The 25,802-nt window shown below is 35.5% G+C and overlaps 2 long non-coding RNA genes and 1 other non-coding gene across 3 annotated transcripts; 2 read left to right on the forward strand and 1 right to left on the reverse strand.

Annotated features, from left to right (window-relative positions):
* Positions 1-1,529: 1,529 nt before the first annotated feature.
* LOC121414580 lies at positions 1,530-1,721 on the reverse strand. Its single transcript, XR_005969883.1, has one exon. It is a non-coding gene; the product is annotated as a U2 spliceosomal RNA (small nuclear RNA).
* A 5,749-nt stretch (positions 1,722-7,470) lies between these two features.
* On the forward strand, positions 7,471-10,383 carry LOC121413365. The gene is made up of 4 exons (XR_005969733.1): positions 7,471-7,582; positions 8,559-8,645; positions 9,144-9,252; positions 10,051-10,383. It is a non-coding gene; the product is annotated as an uncharacterized LOC121413365 (long non-coding RNA).
* A 7,158-nt stretch (positions 10,384-17,541) lies between these two features.
* LOC121413366 lies at positions 17,542-24,929 on the forward strand. The gene is made up of 4 exons (XR_005969734.1): positions 17,542-17,650; positions 19,368-19,442; positions 23,005-23,080; positions 23,789-24,929. It is a non-coding gene; the product is annotated as an uncharacterized LOC121413366 (long non-coding RNA).
* The last annotated feature ends 873 nt before the right edge of the window (positions 24,930-25,802 follow it).

Here is a 25,802-nt window from a genome sequence, read left to right on the forward strand (position 1 = left end):
TTGCATGTACTTACTAAGTAAAATATAGTGCTACTATATGTGACGAAAAGGGGAATTGCATGAACTTACAAAGGGAATATAGTGCTGCTATATGTGACGAAAAGGGGAATTGCATGTACTTACTAAGGGAAATATAGTGCTGCTATATGTGACGAAAAGGGGAATTGCATGTACTTACAAAGGGAATATAGTGCTGCTATATGTGACGAAAAGGGGAATTGCATGAACTTACAAAGGGAATATAGTGCTGCTATATGTGACGAAAAGGGGAATTGCATGAACTTACAAAGGGAATATAGTGCTGCTGTATGTGACGAAAAGGGGAATTGCATGAACTTACAAAGGGAATATAGTGCTGCTATATGTGACGAAAAGGGGAATTGCATGAACTTACAAAGGGAATATAGTGCTGCTGTATGTGACGAAAAGGGGAATTGCATGAACTTACAAAGGGAATATAGTGCTGCTATATGTGACGAAAAGGGGAATTGCATGAACTTACAAAGGGGAATATAGTGCTGCTATATGTGACGAAAAGGGGAATTGCATGATCTTACAAAGGGGAATATAGTGCTGCTATATGTGACGAAAAGGGGAATTGCATGCATTTACAAATTTATATTTATTATTAATATCATGTGGTGCAATATATTTTCTAGAAAAACATTAATTTTTGTTTTGTCTGATCGTAAAATAAACAAATTTATTTTATTTTCTCATTAAAAAAAAATAAATACTGCCCAGTTAATAAGGCGAAGGAGCCGACTTTACAAATACTGAAAGGAGAAGGCCCCTTTCGTTCATTGTGGGGTAAAAATACCTTAGGGAGAATTTTTGGGAGAACCAAAAATTGTATATTCCAAATTAAACGCAGGGACACAGGGAAAAGGTCCTCACTTTTTTAGATTACCTCCCGTTATTCACAAATATTTATCAAAATCAAAATTTAATCACGCATAGCCTCATTAACGTGATATAGGTTGAATTCCCCTTTGCGTACAATTTTCGAGCATTCGCCCTTTGGTTGAATCTAGGTATATATATATATATATATATATATATATATATATATATATATATTGTAAAGAAATTGATGAAGGGATGAAGAGAACAATGGTAGGCGTAGCTTAAATCAAGGTTCCCCAGAGCTATCTACCCTTTGGAAAAATTGGTGATGCCGAAAAAATATATAGGCCTATATATATATGAATTATGAATAGGATACTGATGAATCTGATGACGGCACAGAAGGTTGGGATTTTTAAAGATTTATTTCTTGTATATTTTGCATTTTATGTACTTTATAATTTGTATGTAATTTGATTAACAGGGCCCGATTGCAAACCAGCTTTTTATCTTTGTTAATGTTTTTATCGTGTATAGCTGAATTGGTTACCCTGTATAAAAATAAATAAATAAATAGATAAATAAATAAATACTAAACAAAATGTGACTTTTCAAAAAGGAAGAAACGTCCAGCGTGAAAAGTAAGGAGAGAAGATTCTTTCTTTAGTTTATTATTACCCCTTGAGGGGTGGGCCGATCCCGGAGGTACTGCAATACCGGGCCAACCCGTGGCCAGGACGGAGCAAGCCCCTATTCCATGGCCTAAGTTCAAAAATCAGTTTAATATACAAGCGACTCGGTGAGTCGCGTTTCAGATATTAAGCTGAAAAGAACAGATACTACACATGATCTTAGCCAAAAGGCCGAGAAGCGATACCGATGAAGGAATTCATTACAAACCCGATGAAATTGGTGCTTGTGTGCAGTATTAGTTGAAAAGGATGAATTGAGGGTATTTACGCTTACGTGGGGCCAAAACGCGCAAAATTATCAAAAAACTGATGAAACGTACCAGAAAGGAAAATTTTGTGAGAATAATTCAGAAATGAATATAACCCGCCTTTCTCCAAAATAAATTCGGTAAGTAGGAAAATATATGAAAGGGTATGGAAATTAAAACGTCATTTTATGCACGGTTGTAGTCAGAAGCGAGCCTATATAATAATTATATGCAGTTATTATAGTCTTCGAATATAGTCTCACCATACGAGCGCATATACATACACAATACAGAGCAGCACTGAATAAAATATTTTAAATAATTTGACTGATTTTTATGATGCATTGGGTATATTGCTATCCATAAATTGAATTTTGACAAGATTTCTGTTCTTTTGCACAAGTATTCCTAGTTTTTGTTTACGTTAAAAGCGCGAGTTTCTTCGTAAAACGTAAAACATGTCTTTGTCAATAAGACTAGCAACCGCTTATAAATATTGATCAATTTGCGTGCATGGTGATGAATCAATGCATATTCATCCGCACGATCATTGCTTACTATGACGTCACGGACTAACGTGAACAGTCATTGCAATCGAGATCAAGGTAGAGCTCCAAGCGAGTCGGAAGAAAAAAAAATACATGTACTTTCAATATTCTGGTGAAACAATTTGTAGTTTTCCCATAAATTGTCTGACAGGCTGGAATTTTTTTGTCAACTCTTCAATTCTCTTTTAAAAGCCAGTTTCATATAATATTTTCAATATTTTTCTGTTTCATAACACATGAGCAAGCTACTTGTCATCCGAGCGGTCCTAAATCAGGAGGAAAGTAACTGAGACTGATATTTGACGGGATATCGTTCAACACCAGTAAGTGATAGTGTAAGTGATCTTTCAGAGCCGACTTGACAGTAATCTCTCGACTTATCCAATTTATAAACAAACAGTCCTCAGGGGGGTGATCGAGGTGATAAATATTTTGTCTGCACGCGAGCTTGACAGACGGTGGTTTGATATTGCGGTCAGCGAGGTTACGTAATCTTTTAACAGCCCGACCATCCGAAACCTATAAACCGTGCATCCCTTTTCTTTCTCCCTCTCTCATGCTCTCTCCCCCTCTCCCTCTCCCCACCCTTTTTCTCCCAGCAGGGACGTGGGAGGGAGATCCGAGGCTATTAAAGGACAAGTCCACCCCAACAAAATATGATGTCAATAAATAGAGAAAAATCCAACAAGCATAACACTGAAAAATTTCATCAATCGGATGTAAAACGAGAAAGTTATGACATTTTAAAGTTTTGCTTAATTTCACAAAACAGTAATGTTATATGCACATCCTGGTTGTTATGCAAATGAGAAGACTGATGAAGTCATCCACTCACTATTTCTTTTGTATTTTATTGTATGAAATAGGGAATGTTCTTTTTTTCTCCTCATTGTCAAGCGAGACAACGATTAATTCCTCCTGAACATGAGGAATGAGCATTGTTTAATACTGTATGGTTCAGTCAAGTCGGTCCTCTGTCAAATCTGTAAAAGATGAAATATTGCATAATTTCAACAATAAAAACAAAAGAAATAGTGAGTGAGGGACATCATCGAATGTCTTATTTGAGTTGTGCATATTACTTTTTTGTGAAAAATAAGCAAAATTTTAAAATGTCATAACTTTATTATCTTACATCCGATTTTTATGAAGATTTTCAGCGTTTTGCTAGTTTGATTTTGCTCTCTATTCAAATCAACATCTTTCTGGGGTGGACTTGACCTTTAAACATCTTTAGCTGCTCATTTCAAAGGTTGGTATTATCATGGAGCTATTTTGGTGAAACAGTTCTAACATCAGTTCATTTCATCTAATGCCATTCCGTCCATCAACATTTCTTCTCACAACCATCCATAGTTCATTAACCAAATTTTGGTCCAATAGTCACTTCTAATCATGACCATTTTGTATCACAAGTTGGTCTAATACCCATTTTTTCTCCATTTCATCCAAGTAAAATTTAGACCAAATGGTATATGGACGTGGCTTTGGATCGAGTGGTTATTGGACGAAATGGTGAGTGGAAGAATTGGCTATTAGACCACTGGATAGTGTACAAAGTGATGGTAGACTAAAAATGATAGCAAACGAGTTGGTAATTGGACGAATTGGCATGAGACCAATAAAAAAATAAATGATTCTCAGCGTGTCTCATATGCAACGAGAAAGCCATGAAGCTGATGTTGTCATCTCCCCATAGATTGAGTTATAAACAAAAAAGATTCAAAAACTATAATTTCAGAATCATTGGTTTGAGATTGTTAAATCGCTTGCAAATCATAATAATAGCCTATAATTTTAAATGAATTCATTGTTAGTTATTTATACGAATATAGAACTGCTTGATTATCACAAAGAAAATAAACTGTTTATACTAGCATTTCACAACGTTTTGTCTTAATATTCCTCCATAAATTCTGATGCGAAAATAGATCCTTGGTCCCGGAACTTCTTTTTTTTTTTTTAACAAGTGTACGCCTAGTTACAACTATAATGCGTAAAGCATTTCTATTTATTTGAATGCAGGATAAAAGAGCATAGGTGTCGTGGCCGGGGATCGAACCCCGGACTTTCCATGTACAGCCAGGCGCCTTACATCATTCGGCCACTGCACCTCCACAAAGTTTGGCGATTGATCGTACGCTTGATTTTCACGATTAATGTAGTCGATGGAATCAACTGTAGAAAAAATGTTCTACGGTCATTGCTAAGTTTTTTTTGTGTGTTTTACGGGCCACTGGTCTTTCGATTCACAGCAATAGACCAGTTCGTAGTTACTTCATGGGCAATTTTGGTCAAATGACCTTTCATTTCTTTCATCATGATAGACAGATTTCAAAGCAAGATATTACGTAAGCTTGCCTTACATAGCAGGATGAAGAAATTGAATAGACCAGGTGACTAGAATAGCACACCAATGAACACTTAATGAAGGTATTTGTTGCATTCCTACTTTGAATGCATATCTTAGCATGTTGCACAATGTACTAGACAAACTATGAAATACCAGTCGTTCGTGGAATCATTGCTGTTTTTTGTGGATGTAAATGAAAACGACAATTCAAAAGAATATATGAATAATCAAGCCATCAAAGTTGGTGCTTATCTCATTAGATTTTAAAGCACCATGTCACTTTAGTACAAATGACCTTCTTCTGATCATGCGTAGAATCTTTTGATCATGCGCAGAAAGGAACTACGAACTGGCTTATTAGCGACTGCGTTTGGAGACTATACTATGAGAGAATAGGATATGAATATTCAACACGGATGACAATTACTCCGCCAGACCAACTAAAGCCAACCATTTACGTTATTTTCAATGGCATACCTTCGATCAGTATGCAGTCGGTTCTCACTCAACCGTAACTAGAAATCGAACAATAGCTGATACATTGACAAGTTCACTTGTTCATTGATCCAAAGGCGTTCCCATCCTGCATGTTGCCAAATATAATTGACGTCACTAATTGCTTTCAGATTATTTTGCTAGTAAATTTGTAACACTCTATACTGTACTTTCCCTTTATTCTCTTCAAATTATGCAATATACGAGATTATTTTGAATGATCATGAAGTTTAAAAAATTTCTGGATCAATGCAAAATACATTTGTGGCATTTTGATGATCGGTTGAAACTGCACATTTACATTCTTCTCTTTCTCTTTTCTTCGAAATGTGCAATATACAAAGATCATCATTGGAATGATCGTGTATTTTTTTGGGGGGGGGGGTGCTCCCCACTCGAATTTCGAATTTTGGCAGCCCTTTTGGAGAGGGTCGTCCCCCAGAGGAGGGTGGGGGCAAAATCTTACCTGCTTTAAAAAAAATCTCTTCTATATCATTCAATGAAATAAATTGAAATGTAAATGCCAGAGCATCTGCATTTTATTATACAGGAAATGTTTTTATTTTAGTATTACATAATGTGTTCCATCACTAGGCTACATGACAAAGTTGAATTCTCAAGAATGGACAAACACTGACATAAACTAAATGAAATTTAAGACTTAAAAAGATTAGTCAATCAAGTGAATATAAATCTGAAGAGTTAAAATGACAGCTATATAAAGAGCCCAAAATAACAATCACGAATTATTAAAATTTTCAGCATTTCAGATTAGTGCGCCTTTGATCAAGACTATGCTTGAGAACCTGAGCGAAACTGAGCGCAAAACCACAACATTGGTGCCGTGTGAAAAAGCATAACAACAGACAGGGGCATACACGGTCCCTTATTCTCTTTACATACTGCGAGGGTGCGAGGCCCCTGCGAGGCCCGGCTGCTAAAAATTGAAAATGTACATCCTTAAAATAGAAAACAGGCAACACAGGTATTTAAGTGTCTTTTTCGTATAGGCCTAAACCATTGATCATTTTCGGCGTGTAAAGGGCATTTACAATTACACCTAAGTCTATTCCATTGTCTGTGTTATTATATTCACCGCTCGGCACCAAACGCCTATCTCTGTACCCGAGTACTTGGCGAGTGCAAGATGTGAATGGTCATTAGTTCTTGCACGCGGCACTCTTTCAAGTGCCCTGAGCTCCCAAATAAACAGAGAGAAATTGACCCTTGAAAATAAATGTATACTTTGAGTTAACACCCAAAAGCCAGAAAAACGTAACAGTAGACCATGAATAGAGCATGATTTCATAGACAAATAATGTGGAAATATGAGGCCTTTGATCTTACCACGACATCTAAAATGATTATTTAAAAAGATAGTATGGTATAATAAAGCATAATAGCAAGGATAATAATTTCTGTCTTAATAATCATATCGTAGTAATGATTATTTAAAAAAATGACATACATCGTATTTTTAATGAAAAAATTATGTAATTATAATATCAATGATTGATAAATAATGATTATAATGGTTTTAAAAATAGGCATTTTCTGTATAACCCAAAGGCATTTCCACATTATTTTGAAAAGTAAATAAGTAAATGTAGTTTCATCTTCAGAAATCAACTGAGGGTATACATATCTGTATCCATAGAACCATATCATTATATATATATATATATATATATATTCCCCATCCCTTGTGAGGTAAAAACAAACTTTACCACAAAAGCGAGTCCAGTTCGTTACTTCATGGAAAAGTTTGTACAATTTACATTTCCTTTCGTCCATTCGGTTAGACAGATTTCAAAGCAAGATATTATGTAAGAATGCTAAACAGGGTCAGGATGAAGAAATTGAATAGACCAGGTGATTAGAATTTAGCATATGTAATTGTCATTTCTACTTAGAATGCATGAGAATGTTTCTATTGCAATGTACTTGGTCAACATATTGTTAAATACCAGACGCTAATTCATTTTTGCATCCCTTGGATTTATCTTATGAAAAGCACGATACGAAATGAATAATCAAGCACCAATCTTGGTGCTTATCTCATTGAATATGTAAATCACCATGCCAACTTAGTTCACACGACCTTCTACTGATCGTGTGCAACAACTGGCTTCACGTTTGCAATTTTAACAGTAGAGAAGGACGTGTGCAAAAGATCACCCCCACCAAAGCCTAGTCTTCCGTGCATGCACACTTTTGGATTATGGAGATTTTTGTTTTGCACACGGTTCTATTTGTGAGAAAAACATAAATACCTCTGAATTCCCTATTTCTCTCACAAAAGCAGGAAGAAAGCATCGAACACGAACGACTGACTTTTAATCTTGTGAACGACTTCGAATATACTCTTAATCATGCCTAGCAAGTGTGTATGCTGCCAAGGTGAGTTTAGACAACAATTCCTTACAATTCTCAGCACATTTTCATTTATTTCTTCTCCATCTTTTTTTATTAATCTATTTTCTTCATTAGTTTTGTCATTATTTTTGAGAGGGTAGTGGCTGACGCTTCTCTATGTTTAATTGCGGTCTTTATTCTTTACAACTGTTTTAATGGTACTGTAAGAAGGTTTTCCCTGCGAAAATCGTTTGTAATGATGCCCCCAAACCCCGCTTCCATGAACATCGTTCGTTCGTAAAGTGGCTCCGTACTCTAGTAATGGTTCTACGTAGTACAAGTGTATTTTCTGTCTATAAATCTGATGTGTTGAATCTTTCGAGATAGAGGGGGAGGGGGTATGATAACAAAACATCGAGAAAATATACTTGCCCTAGTCCTGCTTGAAACTCACACGATTGTATTTTTGCCTTGTAATAGATATGATACAGCGACCCGAATGTTTATGAAAAGGACGTTGCAATAGAGTTTATTAATGAAAGACTACATCTCATGAATATTCATAGAACAAATCTAGGAAAGGTCTGACTGTGTAACAGGCAGCCGATGCATTCACCACACTTTTCACCTCGTATTGTTATTGCATTCTGGAGTCTTTTTTATAAAGAATTTATGAAGTAAAAGACATTTAAATGACCGATTGATGCTTAGAATATGTCTCTCCTAATAATTTTGATTTGCCTGAAGGTTTGATTTCAGTGTTATATGTTTTACCTATCTTTAAACATACGCTATTTGAAATGTTACTTTCATACTTTTTAGATTTGTTAATCAAGTACTATTCTTTTCGGGAGGGGGGGGATGTGTTATAAAAAAACATTGAATTGAACTTCTTTTCGGTATCGAGGCTTGTAGTCTAGTCTGAAAGACCCATTTGCAGTTATCGTTTTCTTCATGAATGTTCATCTACCATATATATCAATGTTTACGAATCTTTTCTGTTTTATCTTTCTCAATTCAGAGGGAAATGCATGTAATTGCATTGGCCAGTGCTGTTCAACTGGAGAGTGTTGTAATGGCGGATCGTGCTGCGTAAATCAGTGCTCAAGTGAGTTTAATTTTCTTTTTCAATTCCAATAAACATTTATTTTCTTCCATTTCAAAACTTTTCTCATAAACATTAGTTCATACAAAAAACAAATTGTTATGAGGAATATAAATATGTACATGTTTGGTATAAAGAAAAAGGCGTATACCCTATAATATGAAATGAATTAAATTTTATATATAGCATTGAATATTTCATAACTTTGATAATATTCATCCATTTACTATAATAATGATTTTATTTTATGACTACAGTCATATTTATCGTTACAATTTTGGCCACTCGGAAATTTAAATTATTATCGCATGTTCAGAATATGAAATAAATATGAGTGAAAAAATAACAGTATAACCAAGCATGGTAATTTCACAAAAATTTATGTTATTCCTTTTGAAATATCTATTGTAACCTTGCCTGATGTTTGTTTACGTTAACTGATTTGTTATTTTTGTGAATTAAGATTTAAATAAAATTTCACATGACTTCATTTTATTGCAGATTCTGCGTGCAAGTCTTCGTCCAACAACTGTTGTACCAACGGATGTTCATGCACTGAGGGAAACTGTAAGTGCTAGAAGGACCTTTGCACTTTGCTTCGAAATGGAAGGTGAGCAAGACTTACTATTTTCAGGTCCTTGTAACAAAAAAAAAACTTTTGAAATATTATGTTTTATTGAAAAAATAAAAATCATATACAATGTTTACATAATCAAACATTAAGAATAAAGGGACGAAATATAGAAATGAAAAATAAGGAAAATACCACTGATTGTAAGACTAAGCCGTACGCAGATAGGTGGGGGTGCCTTCCAGAAATTATGAAGACTTGTCTTTTTACTGAGTTTTTCTAAAATTTAACAAAATGTGCTCGAGATATTTCAATTTCACCCTATAAAATGCGACCCCCCATTACAAGCGACCTCTTCAAAAAAAATTATATGTTTTCCCCCTAAACAAAAATCTGTATACGGTAATCATTGACATTTGTGCAATCATTAAAAATCACCTTTTTGTTAAAAGCTTTGTGTTACTACCTATATATGTTTTTTTTTAATTTGTTTTAAAAGCTACTGATTCGATGTGCCGAAATTAATTTCTTTTTATGTCTTCTAATTTCCACTGTTGAAAAAAACACAACCTACAACTGACGTATTTCCAATGAATTTTATGGGCTCAAAAATAAATATATATCCATATGAAATAATTATTTTTGATAATAATCTGCACCTTTGCGAAAACCATTTATGGCATAGCATAAACTTGGTGCTCCAATTTGAACTGATCCTTTTTTTGAGAAAATGTCATCTCCTACAGTTCAAAATGCCTGCCTGTGATGATAATGGATACAAATGATAACATTTCTTCCCCTTTTCTCTCCTCATTTTTCTTTATATCTTTACTACAGGTTGTTAAATGCAGCTCTAATTTATATATGACGTCTCTTCTGCCGATGTATACCTCGTGGATTTGACATGTATATTGTTTATACCACATGCCAGATTTTTTTTATGTATCATATGTATATTTACTCTTTGTAAAAAATAATAAAGTAAGTTATTAAAAATGGTGACACAAATGCTTTACTATAAATAGTTAAGAGATTACATTGCATTTATATGTTTTGTTACTTTTTTATTATCCCTGTATTAGATTCTTCAATGATGTTATATATGAACTTTGAAAAACTGGGACCATTTTGAAAGACTCAATGTGATTAAACATATTTAAGTAATTGAAATGATTGTTATGCAAAGTTTATTTTGTTTTGATGTAGCTTCATTCAATAATGTACCGAGGTGCTTTTGATAATTATGAGAAAATTGATTGTGATGTATATAAGAAAGGAATCAAGGAAATTCATGGAAATAGGAAAATTGATATCTCCGTCTGGGAGAGATTGAGATGTGCGTACTTGCACCCTTGTTGCAACGGATGATGCAGCAATGAAGTTTGATGTTATATGAGAAACTTAAGCGATGTGTCTGATTCGGCGAGACTACAGCACTGCATGCAAAACTTCATTCCCACTGTGATAGTCTTGCCACAATCATCAGACACATCACTTATGTTTCGCCTATAACAGAATTCTAGCTGCAGACTTCATCTAGATTATATAAGCTAAGATGAGTGTTACGAAGATCGGGAAGCAGGGAGGGTGGGGCTGGGGTGAGAATAGGTGTGTGAGGGAGAGTTTGTATGCACGTATGGTGGGGCCGGTTAGCTGGTGAGGCGAAAGGGTGGGGGGGCAAAATGAGAAAGAGAAAAGGGGAGGCAAAAGAGAAGACAGAGATAAAAGGGGAAGGAAGAGAGAACGAAAAAAGGGAGAGTGAAATGGGAGAAAGGAAAGAGAAGAGGAAAGGAGAAAGAAAAAATGGGGAGAAGGTAAAATAGGGAGGGGGGTGGGTAATGAAAGAGCGGGGGCACCGATTTAATGTTCTACCTGGGGCGAAGTTTACATTCAAACTTTGGGGCGCCGATTTGATATTCGACCTGGGGGAGCCACATTGATTTAAAATAAGGGGGCATTCAATTGACATCGGATTCGGGAGGGGGTGGAAGCCTAATTGATGTACGACCTATACTATGAGACGCAAATGTTTGTCCGGAGGAGCCAAACTCATGTGAAACATATAGTTTGACGCTTGCGCTCGCGTCAAATGTTTAGTCATAGATGCCTTTCTGTTCATACCAAGAGCATGAAGAGTGCGTAGAATGTCCAAGTATATAGGCCCCCTATAAAAAAATCATTTCGACCTTCCCGCTCGCATGATTCCAAAAGTGAACAGGATGGGTATCTAGTCAACATTTCATGCGAGTGCGAACTAAAATTTTCTGATTTTCCTACAGCTGGACATTCGGAGCACTTTTTCAAACCATGAACATGGTCATCATCTAACTAAATAACTGACGTGAGCGCGAAAAGCGAAATAAAATTTTTGATATTTTTACCTAAAACTTCGACATTCTAAGCACTTTTCGTAATCATGACAAGAATGGGCTCTAACCAAACATCGAATATCATATTAGCGCCCCAAACATTGCCAAAGGTCGAACATGAATTTGGCGCCCTCCTTTATGTCGAACATCAGTGTATTGTCTGTTATTGTTTTTTTTTCTCTTTCTTTTTTTTTCTTCCTTTTTTTTTTCGTCTTTTGTTAATTGTTCCTGTCTTTTGTTTCGTTTGTTGCTTTTCTCTCTCTCCCTTTTATGTGCATGGTTTTACTTCATCTATTTCTCCTGTTTGTTGTTGCTGTTGGTGTGTTAGTTTGTTCAGTTTTGGGGTCTGATGGGGGGGGGGGGGTTCATGGGGCGGGAGAATGCTCAATATACATTCATTCTTTCGACAACAAAAAAATGTTCCAGGGCCCTGTGGAAACCTGTCACGGTAATGGATTGTAGGAAGAAGAAAAAGGAGAAGTTTGGGCGGTGTAAGAAGGAGAAGTTTGGGCGGAAGCGGGGGGGGACAGTTCCCCCTAAAATTGAGGTGCGGGCGGACCCCCCACCTTTTTGCTTGTCAATTCTGTTTCCTGCGTCCCCCTATTTAGATGGACCCCCTAAAATGTCTCTGGTCCCCCACCCCCTTAAATTTAGGTTGATGACCTTTTTGACCTGTGTCCATCACAAAATTTCAGGTGGACCCCTCCTATTTTTTTGATATTTCGATCTAAAAGAATGACTGTTTAATGGACGTTTTTTATTAAAAAACAACACCACAAAAACAAGATATAGGCCTATATCTAGCAAAAGATTATTCCAAATCGAAGCGGGAGTTCTTTTGAGGTTTAGAACTGAAAACGGGGCATTTTTTAATCATGAAAAATATGGGTTTTAGCTACAGAAAGGATGCGAGCACGAAGCGCGAGCTGAAAATTTTTATATTCCAATCTTAAAAGCGGACATTTTAAGCATGATTTGAAATAACGAACGATTTGTGTATCTCGATCTCGCTTGCTGAAAATTACAATCTTATTATATTTTTGCACATCCGGAATTATTGGGGGGGGGGCAAAACGATGTTTGCCCCCCATATTTTCATTAGTGAGGCGATCGCCCCCCTGCCCCCCCCCCCCCAGATCGACGCCTCTGACTGGGTTCCCATTGCAAACCTAACCCTAAATGTCCAATTAAGCCCGGAGCAATCGTCGCAGGAGAAAATATCGTGTCACCATTCAGGAATATCCTTAACATTCAATTTTCTACTCGTGTGCAAAATGAAGGAGTGCAAAAGTACTGAGCGCTACTCCTCATGTAGAACAGTCTCTATTCAGGATGTTGACGTTCGGCAAAGATCATGATTGCTAATAATTAATCCACAGTCTTCTTTTAGCCTCCTGAATACAGACATTATATATAGGATCAGTAAACAGCAACAAATAGCTGAATTAACAGAGAAATAGTGCCAACCAACACGAAACTTTATGATAATACGCCTATCTTCAAACCAATTAGTGGGGTGGACTTGACTCTTAAATACATTAAAAATGATTTGAAATAGTGACCACCATATGATCAGTCTACTGAAAATATATTTGTCATCGAAAGACATTAAAAGAATGGGTGAATCGACCTAAATTGTCAATATATTTTTTTATAAAAGCGCTTCATAATTATGTCCAGAAATTATCTTTTCTGTACGTTTATTGGCTTTTTGCAATTACCGTCTTTCTTTGCATCTTCATATACGTTAATGTATTTTTTTATCATATTGTTGAGAGTAACGTGAGCGTTTGGAAATTATGTTCATGCTATAGAGTCTAATATAGGCCTACACCAGGCTAGTTAAGTACCATTATAGGTCTTTATTTATTCATTTTTTTAAAATTTATTTATTTATTTACATATTTATGTATTTTTTATTTAAGACACTATCCATAATGACCTCAACACTTTATGCTAAGATGAATGATGAATATTATCTCCTTACAGTAGAATAATTAAATATAATATTTTAACAGCTTCTATCGAAAGCTAGATAAAAGGAAAATTAGAAAGTATTCATTGTATTAGGATTTTAATTTTTCAGATAAGAAAGCCTTGTTAGAGACTAGATTATTCTGCAGTATGACCGTCCTAAGTGCAAAAGCAATGTCCGTGCCGTGTGCAAAGCGAAATATTTGAGCAGACGACCCTTATCCAAACGACATAGAGCTATGCAAGCTATAAGCAAAAAACGTAAAGAAAATATTACAGTATCTTGCGTTATAAGTATATCCTCAACCCCCAATTTACATTTCCCAATTTCGATAGTAGCTAGGGCTATATTCTGCAAAAAAATCAATTATTTACTATCGCTTGATTATGGGTATTACCTGTAGAAATACTGTCGGGAAATGCGAGTGCAAAGTTTGAATATTCATAAGGATATTGCACACGCACCATTTTGACAATTCACCCATTATTGTTAGGCTCCTCCCAAAATCAAGCAGCTGATTGGATTTTTATCCAATTTGTTTATCAACAACATTCCGTGTGATATACCTTAATTGTACACAGAAGAGTCGCATGAAGGATACAAAAAAGGAGGCCTTACGTAATACGCATCGACATGTTGTATAAGAATCAGTGGCCAATATTTATTGAGCTCAAAATTAAGGGCAATCGATACATATATAACATCCGAGCGAGCGAGTAAAATTTTACACTTTTGTTACAAATCCTATTTTTGAAAAATAGATTTTGAAATCTATTTAAAAGAAATCTAAAAAAAATAGATTATGACATAATATAAAAAAAGTCACTGTTTCCCTTTCCTATTCTTTGTCCTCTCTTTTTTTCTTGGTCGGGAACAATTTTAGGGTCCTTGCCACTAGCGTACCTATAGGTGGGGGGCAGGGGGCAGACTGCCCCCCACTGACGAGTCACAACCCATGCAAGGAACGAATAATAATAATAATAATATAGGGTATTTATATTGAGCACATATCCACCTTGTATCCCTGCCCCCCCCCCCTGACGTGCCACCAGTGGCCCCCTCCTTTGAAGTTGCTTGTAATTTTTTTTCTGGTACGAAATCTTTTATTTGTGGTTGAAGACCTTTTTTTTGCTTGTCAAATCTTTTGGCGGACGAATCCCCGCCGGCCCCCTATGGAAAATCCTAGGTACGCATCTGAACTGGTCCTTGCCCCCAAGCCTCCATCTATACGTCAATGGTAAAAATGTTAGGACTTTTATCACACCATACAAAACGTATTTTCTATTCGAAGGATACTTACGAGCCTTTTCACTACGTATTTATTATTTGTCTTAAGTCTCAATTATATTGCTTCCAGATGATAAATAGTATACGAGGGTTCATCTTTCGGAACCGATTGAATATTGTTGTTGTTTTTGTATCTCAAATATTGGGAGCATGGAGACGTCCTCATTGAAAACCATATTTTCATTTTTCAATCTCAAGATATAAAAGCTAAACTTTGAAATCAACACATTATTATCATTCTGTTGTATAGAATCAATAGTGATCGTAATGCACAACAATAATGATGATGATACTATACTAATATTAATAATCTAAATAATAATGATACTATCACTTTTACAACAACAACTACTACTACTACTACTAATAATAATATTAATAATGATAATAATAATAATTATAATAATAATCATAACATTAATAATAGCAATTATGATATTAATACATTGAATTGAATTGAATTGAAAAGGTTTTATTCAAAATCATTGCACGTTGCAGCCAAAAGGCTGAATTGTGTACAATTTACAGGTATATACATGTATAAATAGGTGATTTAAAAACATCAAAACTTGAAATGATTAAGAGAATATAATGCAACTTAACAAAAGAACAGATAGAAGACTGAAAGGTGGTGGTGGTGGAAGAATGCTTATTGACAAACATCGCCACTCGAATTCAAACAATAAAAACATAGATTTAAGCAAGTAACAAGAGAACTAAATGATAATAAATCATGATAACAATAATAATGAAGCAGCCTCCTTCATCCAGAACAAATTTATATGATAATCGTGATTATAATTTTTGTACTACAAATTTGCATTATGCCTCAATGGTTAATATGTATCTGTATATCAAAATAAACGAAAAAAATTGTAAATGTTGGAAATAGAAATTAATAATATGAAATGAAATTAAATAATGATAATGATAATAATAATAACAATATCATTAATGATATTAATAATAATAATAACATAATAATGATAATAAGTGGGGGGACTTCAGCTCCTTACTGCAGGCTCGTTGCGGTCCAGTGGTTCTGACCCTCGCCTTTCAAATAGAGGGTCATGGGTTCGAATCTAACCATGGCGTCTTTTCCTTCAGCAAGAAATCTATCCGCACTGTGCTGCACTCGACCCAGGTGAGGTGAATGGGTACCCAGCAGGATTAATTCCTTGCATGCACTGATTGCCGGTGATGGTAGCTGGATCTAAAGCCGGGGTAATAATAGCAGCGCGTTGTATCATCAGGCAAAAAGCGCTCCATGAATACAGCTATTATTATTAGTAGTAGTATTACTTATTTAGTAAATGACTCAGCATCCAAATTACAATTTTGTCCTGAGGCCCATGTAAAATGTTGATAATAAGAGCGGCTTAAGATTTCTGACACAGGTGGCTCGGAGCGTTTTTATCTATAGGCCCGTATTGCCAACAAATGTGTTCTCCGTATTGGGAAAGAAATATAAAGTGTGTATTTTCTTGTCCAGTTTTTTCGTTTATGAAAACATGTTGCGAAAAACCAATACTGAAAAGAAATGAAAGAATGCTCATAAATGTCACTCTTTTATATATAATAAAATAATATATTATTATGAGATATTTGGTAGATAGTCCACGTGTTGGATCAATAATATAAAAAAAAAACAACCTGAGCCTTGTAAAGTGAGGGCGAATAAAATGTGTCTTCCGGGAATCGAACCCGGGCCCTCAGCGTAGAACTCCGGTGCCTTAACCACTAGGCCACAGAGACAGGTAAATCGTTAGGGCGAACTCGTTCCAGTAATTATTGACGGATGGATGAAAAATATGTCAGATCTCAGATCTGTTTGCTCACTATTCAAAATGCGCGCATTGAATTGTTTCATTATTTTGACGTCGCCTCAGACATTTTTGGTTGCGTGCAACATGAGTTTTCCATAATTTGACAAAGATCTGTGGGCAAAACCTCGTTAATAATGAGGTCAAAGTGATATGCGGAGGTGACATTGTGTAGTGGTTCATTCACATGACTCTTAAGCCAAGGGTCGAGGGTTCGAATCCCATGCATCCGGCGCTAACCCTTTGGGAAGGCGCTTACGTTTCCTTCTCTCCACCCAGGTGTTAAATGGTTACCTATTAGGGTGTGAAAGCCAGTGTGATAAGATTGTCACGTGTGCACCGACAATCGGTTGCCTGGCCTGGATACTCCCCGGGGAATGGAGATGCAATTTATGTTTGGAACAGTGATGGATCCTATCATCTTGTTACAATGTAAAGCGCTTAGAAACGAACTTATGAAGCGCTATATAAATGTAAAAGTATTGCTATTATTATCATTACTGTTATTATTTTTATCATCAAATTAAAAAAAATAATGTAAATATTAATATAGTTCTTTGTTTGAACATAATTTATTTTAAGTTTTGGTTGGTGATGACTGTTGAAGGATGAAAATGATCTATTTATTGACATGGGGAATCGGATAAGAGCATATTTATTCAAAATATTCAATATTCATGTAATTTCAATCTCTCCCTACCCTCCCCTCACCCCCTTTCCGAATAAAGACTGCTTTTGCGACATATTATCTCGGGCCTCCTGGCGATTTCAGCTGCTGAGAAAGACGTGTGCAGACGAGGAAGGGTTTCTTTGCACACGAATTCTTGGTGCGGAAAACATATAAATTCTGTGAATCCCCATCTTTCATAACAAAGAAGCTCCTATATCATTTCAAACGAACCACTGATTTTTTTCTTCTTGTGAAAGTGTATTTTGAGATAAATATATCACCATGCCTGACACCAAATGTGCATGTTGCCAGGGTAAGTGAAGTTTATATTTTAAATAAATAATTAGAAATAAATCTCTGGGTTTGGCTTGGTCTGAATAATAGGAGAATCATCAATATCATCAGACACACCCTCAATGCTAGTTAGTCTCAAATCCGAATCTTCGTCGATTTAGGGTAAGTTATTGTGTATGGGGGATTTTAGTAATTAATGTGTGACAAATCAAAATAAACTACAAATTCCAGTTTATGTCATGTTATTTTAACATGGAACAATTATTTTTATCCTCGTCATGAATTCGCATACCCGGATACAATAATGAGAAATCTCAATTTGTCATAATAAATGCGTACGCCTGGTCTCCGTTACAGACCGTAACGTGCATAATTTTCATTACGAGATTATACATGACCTCATTGAATGATACCATTGCAATTAATGTAGAAATTCTCGGGTAAAAGTAATATCACTGCGTGTGTGATGAAGGCTTATATTGGTCATTCATTTCTCACTTCATTATCAATGACAATGTATTTTTAACGTGTTAAATCGGCGAAAGTATGATAAATACAAATACAAAAAGCATTAATTTAGTCGTATTTCTGCATTAATTGAATTTTCAGAGTTTTTCTTTAACATATTTTGTAAAGTATGAAAACAAAGAAATATGGATTTCATTTTTTTTCAACTAAAAAATAAGGCAAAATCAGTCATACTAACCATATTTTACATTCGACATCAGTACAAACATCTTAGTCTTTCGGAAATGTTTTAATTGCTTGCTATGTAGTTTTGCTCCTTATTACTTTGAATATTTGAAGATATTATTTGATTTGTGCGGTTAACAAAATAGTGTAAGTATACACAGTGACGTAACGCGCATGGGTGAAGGCATGGGGGGGGGGGGGTGGCACAATCAACACTTTTGAGTCACTTAGTGGGCGCGCAATAGAGACATTTTAAGGATTGTGCCATTATAGCGATATGTATCTCACTGATCAAATAGCGTAAGCGCGAAGCGCAAACTGATTTTTTTTTATAAAACCTAAAAAACATAATGTAATATGCAATAATTTCCTATTTTCCTACCCCACTACGTTTCTTTTTCTTCCTTTCCCCGTTTCTTTTAGCCAGCCGATGGGGGGGGGGGCACGTGCACCAGTTACGCTACTGATTATACATAAAATCATTTTCATTCTTTTTAGCTATGCATGAAGGCTTACATTGTAGCCTGCGTGATTCACAGGATGTGAATTTCTTTTTCATTATTTTTCAATGTTCGTATTGATATCCATAAATAATAAAATGAATATTCATGAATCGTCTCAGTACTAGCAAATCTACTCAATATGCCTGAATCGTCTCAGTACTAGCAAATCTACTCAATATTAATGAATTGTATCAATATTCATCAATGTCTTTTATTTTATCAATATTCCAGAATTCATGGATATATATTGTCAATATTAATGAATCTTCACAGTATTCATGAATTCGATTGATATTCGTGAATCATCTTGGTCCCCAGTCTTATCGCAGGGGCCGCGGAACGGGGGGGGGGGGTGGTTTCCAAAACCGTGTACATAAATGTAAAAAAGTTATCATTTGATTATTAAAACCGTTACGTAGTCCCTGGATCGGTATCCGAGAATCTTGTCAATATTCGCGCAAGTCTCAAAAATTTCTTGGATCTGTTCAATATTTATGAGCCTCATGAATATTCATGAATCTTTTCTATCTCTATACGCAGAGAACAAGGAGTGTTCGTGCGTCGGCCCCTGCTGTGAAACAGGAGAATGCTGCAAGAATGGAACATGCTGCGGTGGTGAGTCACAGAAGTATTGTCTTTTTAAAGGACAAGTCCACCCCAACTAAAAGTTCATTTGAATAAAAAGAGAAAAATTCAACAAGCATAACAGTGAAAATTTCATCAAAATCGGATGTAAAATAAGAAAGTTATGGCATATTAAAGTTTCGCTTATTTTCAACAAAATAGTTATATGAACGAGCCAGTTACATCCAAATGAGAGAGTTGATGACATCACTCACTATTTCTTTTGTATTTTATTATATGAAATATTTTTATTTTCTCGTCAGTGTCATCTGTAATTAAGTTTCATTCCTCCCTGAAAACGTGGAATTCCATTTTTTAACATTTTGTGCTTCAGGCAAGGAGGTCCTAATCGTCAAATTCGTAAAAATTGAAATATTGTATAATTCAAACAATAAAAACGAAAGAAATAGTGAGTGAGTGACATCATCGACTCTCTCATTTGGATGTAACTGTCTCGTTCATATAACTATTTTGTTGAAAATAAGCGAAATTTGAAATGTCATAACTTTCTTATTTTACATCCGATTTTGATGAAACTTTCAGCATTGTGCTTGTCTGATTTTTCTCTATTGATTCAAATCAACATTTTCTGAGGTGGACTTGATTATTTATTTATTTATTTATTTATTGTTTCATGTGTGTTCACATCATCCACAATCTCATATATGAAAATACAGTGATACATGTTTATTACATAAAGACAATATTACGTAAAGAAAATATTACATAATCTCTCATTAACAGAGCACACAAAGGTCTTGCAACATAAGCTTGAAGCTTGAGTCATTACAAAACCATTATTTTACGCTAACCAGAAAAAAAACAAAAAAAAAACTGATGAAAGGGTATAGATGAATACAGGTACATGTATATACAATATTTACAAAGAAGTATACAGAGAAGATGACACAAGAATAGAAAGGAGGGTACCCCAATTTATATAAGAATATATGCATAATTTGTCAAGCAAATACAACGACATGAACTATCTTCGAAGAAAACATTATATGCCTACATTTTCATCATAGTTTCGAGATGAGCATGCTCTTAACTGCCTTCTTAAAGGAATATGTTTTACGTGAATTGCGAATACTTTGCGGTAAAGAATTCCAAATATCTGGACCATTATGCCTTATCGACTTATGGGCTAATGCGGTGAGAGGATTGTTTAAGTGTATATTAGATGCCTGTCTTGTGTAGTGTGAGTGAACTGCACTATTCGTTTGAAACATAGAAGTAAAAGAGACCGGCAGGAGTCCTGCGTTATATCGAAACATGAATATGGCAGTTTGAAGAAAATGTATGTCGTCAACTTTCAAACACTTTAGTTTTACAAACAGAGGATTTGTGTGGTCTCTAAAACCAGATCGAGTACATATTCGAATAGCTTTCTTTTGCAGAAGAAGAATATTATTTGTCAAACCCTTAGCTGTTGCCCACAGAATATTGCAGTATGAAATGTAAGGTAAAACAAGAGTATTGTATAGCATCAATAATATATTGGTGGCAACGTAATATCTAACTTTGTACAACACACCGATATTTCGAGAGATTGGTGCACTGATGTGATTCACTTGGTCTTTCCAATTAAGTTTTTCATTGATATATACACCAAGGAACTTCGTACATGCTTTTCTTTCAATTGGGGTGCCGTTTAAGTAAATATTTATTGAATGCTTATCATTAGATTTCCTACCACTAAAATGAATGAAATTCGTTTTCATAACGTTGAGAGAGAGTATATTACTTCTAAACCAAGAATCCAACTTTGGCAGTTCAGAGTTAATTGTACGTTCAAGACTTTTGATTTCACGATGAGATAAGAACACACTTGTATCATCCGCAAATAAAGTATACTTAAAAAGATTAGAAACATCACAAATATCATTGATATATACAAGGAATAACAAAGGGCCTAAGATGGATCCTTGCGGAACGCCACATCTCAGAGACAAGATATCTGACTTACTTGAGTTACAGTAGGTAAATTGTTTTCTCATAGCTAGATAACTTGTAAACCATTTTAAAGCTACACCCCTGACTCCATAGTGTTCCAATTTTGAGAGAAGGATTGTGTGGTCTAGTGTGTCAAAAGCCTTACTAAGATCCATGAAAACACCAATCACATGTTCACCAGCTGCAAGAGCACTGGAAACATGATCATAAAATTTTAACAAGGCAAGATCAGTAGAATGTGACTGCCGAAATCCATATTGTTCAGGATTTAGAGACTTGTGTGTATCCAAGAAGTCATATAGCCTATTATACACAATCCTCTCCAGAACTTTAGAAAATGTGGGCAATATGGAGATAGGTCTATAGTTTGAAACAATATTTACATCATTCTTTTTGTGATTAAGAAATAAGTTCCTTTTAGGTATAAGGCTGACGAAGGGTGTCAGTTTTGTGCATGTTTATTGGATAGAGAAGAGGGTGGGGGTGCAAGAGGCCTGAAGCCCCAGTCTCCCCATTCATACAGCCCCGTTTAAAATAATCTTAACACTCTACCGATTCACGTTTTGAAATATATTTAGAACTGTTTTGAGATGACTGCATATAATAATATAAAGCTTACATGTTATATCATAAGTTACTTCATTGCAAAGTTGTTTTCTTATGAACTACTGAGTTAAGTTTATAGAGTTTAAACAGAGATCTGGGCCCATCTTACAAAGAGTTGCGACCCAATCAACCACGAATATGCCACAAAAGCCAGCAACGTCAGCATTTGAGACACATATTCGTTCATTTTTTTTCTAGATACGATGTCCTTTCATACATTCTCAGTTTTCTTGACAATTCTATATGCTTCTCTTTGTAAGACGGGCCCTGGGACGTGTAACCTATACCCATGTAATTCAATTGAGAAAAAAATTTGATGTGACATTCGAGTGGTCTGCCCCCGTTCCTATCACAACATTCCGGTTCCATCCTTGGGCTGGTGGTTTCCATAGAGTACCGAAATGTGACGTCATCAATTTCCCTCTTTTGCACGTCGACGTATAAGATACCATAGGGCATGATGAAGTAAATCCACTACCAAAGGTTGGATGCCAATCGGCCCGTGGGGGCCTTAGATTACGACTCACGAATACATAATTAGCCCCATTCAAATCGATGTATTAAAGTTAGGCCAATAATACATTGACTTCAAAAGGGCTATATATTCACGAAGCCATATCCAAGAACCTCAGACCGCTCCCACCAAATTCTGGCATGTGTTTTTATAAAGCCCCGTCGAGGTATGGTATAAAACATTGAAATAAAAAAGAAAAGATTTGTGACATCATCACTTCTAGCTGTACTCTTATCTTATGAATCCGCTGTAGAATTCTCGCAGACGTGTTACTTGTCGCTTGTGCCTTTGACATTGACCAGCCAAATGGGTCTTGACCGCGGCATCCCTATCTTTTAAGTGTGTGTGGGAGGGGGGGGGGGCGCTTGGATGTGTGTGGGATAAGAGGGAGGATTTGGCTGTGTGTGCATGTGCATATTGAAACAATTCATGGATGGATAAGTGAGTAATAAAAAAAACATTTTTTTATGTTTTTAGATTCTTCTAAATGAGCGATACTCTGCACCAAGGGGAACTATGAGTGCTCGAAGGACCTTTTCTGTAGGATAGAAAGGTGAGATATGTCTGTAGTTTACAAATCAGATTCTTTTATAACAAAGCTTGATTATAGGATGATTATTGGATCAGTTATTGCGTATAATCTGTAAACAAAATCTCTTCAATTATATTTAACTGTTGAATTAACAACATTCATGTTAATCTTCCCTATGGAAAAGGAAATCCATGACACATTGCGCATCTCATATTTTTCTAAATGCCCTATTCAAACACTTTTGTTGTAGTTTGGTTTTTCAAAGTACCCCCCACTTTAAATGCAGTTAGGTGGGAAAGTTGTTGGTAACTATTGGTAACATTCACGTTTTGTTTCAGTTTTATCAAACTTAACAAGTCAGTGATTTGATATATTTTGAACTAATTCCTACCCAATTATATCCCATAATATTCAATAAGCGAGTTCAAGTTCGTTTAAGACACTCAATAATGATGGTAATGATCATGATTATAATTATAGATTATAAATTCTGCAGCTTAACTTTCAGAGAAAGAAAGGGTCTCGATGTAAGGGACGAAGTTTGGTTGCATTACCATGCTTTTCTCGATCCCTCCAACAGACAATAGTAAGCACATGATGGAATATGAGTATGTGATAGGAAATATGGGATTCACGATTTGTGCACCCTTCATAGACTCACTCATAATGTTATTCACCGATGCTTCTTTCTTTTTGTATCCCTACCCCTTTCTCTCTTCTATTCTGCAGATTGTAGATAAAACTCGAGTAAGATGTCTCATCTCCCGATGTGCGCCACTTGATTTGATCTGTATATTTTAATAGATGTTTGATATATTTTGTTGTTGTTTTGTAACATGTACATTTATATCGTTTATAAAAATGTAAATATTAAATAATTTTCCATCTATAGGGAGTTTTAGCAATTAATGAAAACGCGTGTCTGTAATATTTACCCGTTTGGTAATAGAACGTATAGAACAACATAGGCGGCGGAAGGGGGGGTGACGTGTCCCCCCTTAATTTGAGGTGGGGGCGATCCCCCCCTAAATTTCTTGTTGATGACTTTTTTTTGCTTGTCACAAAAATTATGTTAGTCCCTCCCTGAAATTTTTGTTTGGTAACTTTTTTAAAATTTTTTTTTGGGTATGTCTATTTTGTTTCCTGCGTCCCCCTAAAATTTTTGGCTTCCGCCGCCAACGTAGAACACCGAACACCTTACGACTGCTGTACAACCCAGTTGGAAACAAACGGCATTTTTATTTTTTTTTTCTTGATAATGATACAACCATGTAAATTATTTTTCAAAAGGTTCATGATAACTATCAGAATAAATCAAAATCTCAAAGATTTGAAGCTATCAGTGACTAATTGGCTAACAAACAGAGCAAATCGTATGGTTGTTGTGACGTCACTACAATTCTTAATTGATTTCGCTTTTATTTTATGTAACAAGGAGGAGGGATGAAATTACCATTATATTTTATTTAAGTATTTATTTGCTGATTCAGGACTAAAGAAACTAGTTTGTTTTTATTCAATACTGTCTTAAAACATTTTATTTAAAAATTCGGGATTTGAGCTAATCGTAAGGTGTCCGGTGGCCTTCATTACAGAATGCGCCGGAATATGAAAGTTCCTATCTTGTGCAATATCTTGACTTATAGCTCGATCGGTATAATGTTTTAATGATATCAACGATGTTGATGAAATAACGGTTAAATGGATTACTTTACATACATTAATTTAAAGCTTTTTCTGTTCAATTCCATCATGTAATGGTAATGAATCGTTCTTACATTCTTTAATGCTTTTTGTACCAATTCATAAATATATAAAATCGGACCATTTTAAACGATTCGGTATGATTAAATTTTATTTAAGGATTTAATCTGATTGTTATCCTTTGTAATTTACTTGTTGTATGTAGAATTGAATTAATAAGTAAATGTGAGGTGGTGGTGATTACGATAATTTCAATCTTTTGGGTAAATTGGTGATTTAGCAAGGAGTGTACACTGTATAAACTGCGGTGTTAATACTGACACCAATTGGTGTTAATAGAGGACCACACCCTGAGGTATTAAAATTACACCCTATAGAGATTAAACATAACACCAAAGAGTGTAAATGTATCAACAAAAGGTGTTGTAATAACACCTATAGGTGTAAAACTAACACCACCAATTTAACACCGGTGTAAAATAACTGGTGTGGTCCTCTATGTACACCGGTTAACACCACAGTTTTTGCTGTGTATGCGTGCATGTAGTTTGGAAAAGGGACTGGTGTTACAGAGAAACATGAGAAAGGGAAAGAGGGAGACAGCGTATCAGAGGGTAAAGAGAGAGATAGAGAGAGGAAGAGAAAAACTCCGGACATGGTGGCTCAGTGGTAGAGCGCCCGCCTCATGGACGGGAGGTCGTGGGTTCGATCCCCGGCCGAGTCATACCAAAGACTTATAAAAAATAAAATGGGATCTTCTGCCTTCTTGCTTGGTGCTCAGCATTTAGAATGCAGAAGGGTAATAATAACATATTATGTTATGCAGGGCCCGCTAGAAGAACAGCTTACAGCTGAGAGTGGCTACCCTGGGTAAATAAGAGTTATTATTATTATTATAGAACTGGTATACACTGCATTAATAAACATGACAAAAAAGTGAGTTCAGCAGACAGAAGAGAGAGGGTGAGAGAGAGAGAAGTGGTGTATAGTTGATCGGACAGGTACAATGAAAGTGGGGAAGATAGAGCGAAAAGGACGT

Source organism: Lytechinus variegatus, chromosome 4, assembly GCF_018143015.1.
Source record: "Lytechinus variegatus isolate NC3 chromosome 4, Lvar_3.0, whole genome shotgun sequence".
Lineage (NCBI taxonomy): Eukaryota > Metazoa > Echinodermata > Echinoidea > Temnopleuroida > Toxopneustidae > Lytechinus > Lytechinus variegatus.